The sequence below is a fragment of the Lutra lutra genome, chromosome 18 (assembly GCF_902655055.1).
Source record: "Lutra lutra chromosome 18, mLutLut1.2, whole genome shotgun sequence".
NCBI classification, from domain to species: Eukaryota; Metazoa; Chordata; class Mammalia; order Carnivora; family Mustelidae; genus Lutra; species Lutra lutra.
The window spans coordinates 35,223,885-35,228,766 of NC_062295.1; the positions used below are offsets into that span (position 1 = coordinate 35,223,885).

The 4,882-nt window shown below is 46.8% G+C and overlaps 1 pseudogene; it reads left to right on the forward strand.

Moving 5' to 3' along the window:
• Positions 1–769: 769 nt before the first annotated feature.
• LOC125091200 (uncharacterized) lies at positions 770–851 on the forward strand (annotated as a pseudogene).
• Positions 852–4,882: the final 4,031 nt, after the last annotated feature.

Here is a 4,882-nt window from a genome sequence, read left to right on the forward strand (position 1 = left end):
ACACATACACACATGTGCACACATATATACTGAGAAAATAGAAAACATATACTGGTCTCTACCTCCAGTTCCTGGCACAGAGCTTCTATTTCCTGAGAAAACTGGGAGCATCTCTGGTCTAATATTGGTCTTTGACCATGTCCCTGACTGGGCTCCTAAAGCCCTTGTAAATTTCTAAGTGATAAGAGCACTGGAGCATTTTTTGCTCTAATGAGGTGATCATGGGTGGGGTCCTGGATGGGGGTTGGTCATCAGAAAAAAACCAAGCCATTATTAGAAGCTTGGAATTTTCAGCACTTCCCCCACACCTCTCCAGAGAGAGGAGAGGGGCTAGAAATGGAGTTAATAATTGATCATGCCTGGGGCCTCTGGGTGGTGTGGTCATTTGAGCATCCTAGTGTTGATTTCGGGTCCTGAGAAGGGTGGGGGAGGTCATGATATTGAGCCCAGCACGAGGCTCTGCCTCAGTGCGGAGTCTGCTTAAGATTCTCTCCCTCTCCTTCTGCCCCTCCTCCTGCGCTCTCTCTCTTTCTCTAAAATAAATAAATGTGTTTTTTTTTAAGATTTTATTTATTTGACAGAGAGAGGCAGCCAGAGAGGGAACACAAGCAGGGGGAGTGGGAGAGGGAGAAATAGGCTTCCCACTGAGCAGGGAACCCAAATGCAGGGCTCTATTCCAGGACCCTGGGATCATGACCTGAGCTGAAGGCAGATGCTAAATGACTGAGCCACCAGGTGCCCCTAAAATAAATAAATCTTTAAAAAAATCAGCTTTGCGCAGTGGCAGTATTATAGCCAATGAGATTCATCCGAGGCGTGATTATTGCTAATTGAAAAAAATCATTGATCATGGCTGCATGAAGAAGCCTCCATAAAACCCCAACAGTATGGGCTTTGGTAGCTTCCAGGCCACTGGGAGGGTGACACACCCCAGCTCCATGGGAACAGAAGCTTCCAGAGCTTGCTTTTAATAGCCTTCAAAAATATAATAATATCCATATCCTTTAATAAACTGGTAATCATAATTAAGGCAGTGTTTCCCTATAAACTCTGTGCAAATTAATTAAACGCAAGGAGGGGGTCATTGGAGCCTCTAGTCAGTAGCCAGCTGGTCAGAAACACAAGGGACAATCTGGACTTGAGACCAGCATCTGAAGTGGGGGAGGGGGAGGTCTTGTGGCTTTAACTTCAGGTTGGGCCCTTAACCCTGGAGGATCTGACACCATCTCCAGGTAGGGGGAAGCCAAGGTTGAGTTAAATTGGAGGACATCCAGCTGGTGTCACAGAGAGTTGCTCAGTGTGGGAAAAACCTCCCCACATCTGGGGACCAGAATCGTCAGCAGCGTGGAGTTTTCTGTGAGCAGTAAAGGAGACTCACAGGCAAAGGACACAGTTGAGAAGACTGGGATTTTCCCCCAATGTAGAAAGGAAAAAATGAAGTTTTTCCTTCCCGTGAGGAAAAGGTGTACGCTGCGTTTCAGTGAGCAAAGTGGGTCGCAGATTATTGTAATTACACCATGCTCTGTCGAAAATCTCCCAATGACTCTATGAGGGGCAGTTAAAATATTCCCATTTTACAGGCCAGAAGACTGAGGCATAGAGAAATCCATTCATTTGCCCGAGGTGACAGGTAAGCCGAGGAGCTGGGCTCATAACCCGGGTCTACCTGCCCTGGCGGAAAAATCATTCTGAGCCTGGGAATTTCCAAATTTTTAAGAAACCAATCCCTAAAAAATGAATGGAGCAGAGGGATACTAAGAGGATAAAGCCCAAATGTTAGTTCTGGTTCTGTGTGGGTGGTGAGATGATTTTTCAAGCTTTCTACAAATTCATGTTACTTTTAGAGTAAAGCAAATTAAAAAAAAAAAGTATAGAAAAGAATGGGTTTATGCTATCTAGAAGTCCACACTGCCATGTTTTAAAGCCTTCTCTTCTCTTGGGGTCTCTAAGAAATTTGTAATCGCGATCTCTGGAGGTCCCCATGAAGACACATACCTGTAAATGCCCAGAGTTGTGCGGGGCACCGGAAGACACCCCCCAAACCCTTGGTGGTCAATGGCTTCAACCGAACTTTAATGAAAGACGTTTCTGAAATGAATCACCACGGCCCTAAGGGCAGCTACAAGGGACTCAGGACGACAGGACAACGCTGGTCTTTATTTTTCAGGAGCGCCCCCAAAGACGGCCCCTCTTACTCACACCTGGGAACCCCTCGCGGAGCTCGCCATCAGAAGGACCACCAGGTGGCGCCCGGGACCCCAGCTTGGCAACTGGTCCAGCGAGCCTTGACCCCCGGTTACCATGGCTACACCTGGGGGGCGGGGCCAAAGTGGATCCGCGAAGGAGATGGCGGGTCTCACCTTTGCCACCCGCCAGTTTTCATTCCCCACCCCATCACCCCCAATCCTGTCACACCTCACCCCAGGCTTCGGCTTAAAAGGTAAGTCTCTGGGGAGGAGTGAAAAACAAAAACAGACATTTTTCAACATTGCTTTTTTTTTTTGGATTTATTGATTTACTTTAGAGAGAGAGTGGGGGTGGGGGAAGGGCAGAGGGAGAGAGGAAGAGAGAGAATCCCAAGCAGACTCCCCGCTGAGTGCGGAGCCTGTCCCGGGGCTCAATTCCATGACCTTGAGATCATGACCTGAGCTGAAACCAAGGTGGGATGCCTAACTGACTGCACCACTTAGGCGCTCCCTTTTTTATAATTTTTAAAAATTATGGAATAGCTCAAACTACTACTACAGGGAGTAAAATAAAAACTCGTGCACCCCCCCTCCCAGAATTAATATATGTTAACATTGTTGCTTTGCATGTTTCTAGTTCTTATTTTAAGAAATCCCCTTTGCATCCCTCCTGGATCTCATTCTCTCTGGATGCAACCCTTACCCTGAAGTTGACCTGTGTCCTCCCTGTCCATGCTTTCATACTTCCACTGCCTTGGTAAGCAGATATGAACAATAGAGTATTGCTTTTTGTGTTTTCAAATGTACATTTTCGCCCTGCAGAGTTTTCAAATTGCTTTTTTAACCCAACATGCTATTGAGATTTGTTCTTGATAGATGTTTATTTTAACTGCCTTAAATAAGTCCTTTATTTTAATATTCCAATTTGGTTTTTAAAAAGTGTGATCACTTATATTGTTTCTAGTTTTTTTGTTTTTTTGTTTTTTGGTTTGTTTGTTTTTTGCTATTATAGACAATATTGCAATGAACATTTCTGTGCCTTGTTCCTGGTCCCCCATGCAAGAGGTTCTCCCTGGAATGTGTCTAGAAACACAAGTTCTGAGGTGTGAGGTGTGAGCATCCTCCTGCCCTGGGGGACTGTCAATTGCTCTAGGGGTGAATGAAGTGATTTCTACTCCACCACTCCCCAAGTAGGGGGCAAGTCCCTGTTTGCCCACGTCTTTTCAGTACTTAGTGATGTCACCCTTTCAATTTTTCAGCATGATGTCTTCTTGCCTGTTTCTTCAGGCAGTGAGAAGTGACATTGGTCATGGTGGCCGATCTTTGAATTGAATCCCCAATGGACATTTTTTAATGTTTTGCAGTTTCTTCTTTCGCACAGACCAGTGCACATAGGCTCCTGCCCTGGGTGCCACTGGTCTTCTGTAAGTGTTCAGAGCGCCATCAGAAGAAATGCCCTTGACCAGTTTCCTTGTCACCTCCCTGCCAACACAGTCTCCTTCCTCAATGCATTCTTTTTTTTTTAAAGATTTTATTTATTTATTTGACAGAGAGAGATCACAAGTAGGTAGATAGGCAGGCAGAGAGAAAGAGGAGAAAGCAGGCTCCCTGCCAAGAAGAGAGCCCGATGCGGGACTCGATCCCAGGACCCCGAGATCATGACCTGAGCTGAAGTCAGAGGCTCAACCCACTTAGCCATCCAGGCGCCCCCCTCAATGCATTCTTAAGATGCCCATTCTAAGCAGAATCAACAGAGCAGAATCAACAGGTTGGCTTCATGGGTGAGTGACTGTTGAAGAATGTTATCCAGAAAACATGACCGCTGTTTGACCCATGAGCTGAATGGACCTTGGTACGCGGAGGAGGCTCCTCACCCCTTCCCCCACCCTTGGAATGTGGGTTCCACTTGCCTTTCCTGTTCCCAGACACTGCTCCGAGGTCATAGTCTTGAGATAATGATGTGCATTGAGAACACCTGCGTGGTATAGATGACTGAACCCAGTTAAGGCCTCTATAGAAACTTCTAAGATTTCGCAGGTGGTGCAAGGGTCCGTTGTGTCTTGCTACTACCCGAGACAACCTCATATATAAGTTCCTTTGGCTTATTAAACCTGCCACCCACCCAGCTGGAGTAGCCTGCCTCCTTCTTCAGGCTCCACACCCTACCACTGGGGCTGATTTCAGGTTATACACTGGGGAAGCTCCCGGGAGGGTTACAAACCAACCATGACCTGTGTATGGTCAGGGCCCCTCACTCAGAGGAGCCCCAAGTTTGGTTGAATCCCCAGAACTCATCATTTCAAAACTCTTAACAGTTTTTTCTTTGAACTTGTGTGTGTTGGTTGAGGTTTCATGGGGCAGTAGAGCATGCACACGAACAGAAGAGATGCCTGAAATAAATATGTCTGTGGTTGTTTGCCGCCCGTTTGCTGAAGAACATTCTGGATGCTCCGATGGACCCACACGGCATGTGGCGGTGGCGGTTCAGTGAGATTCAAAGCTAGGATCAGATAAGCATGTTACAGCTAATGCTTGATAGGATGGGATGCTGAGAGCCCGGAGAGGCCACACTTCGCATTCAGACCAGAGCTTGCTTCCAATGCAGAAAGCAGGCAGTGGTGGTTTAAGAACCATGGACATCCAAGGATGTCCTGTCACATCTTTCTTACTCTGTGATCTCCCCATGTTAGCCACCC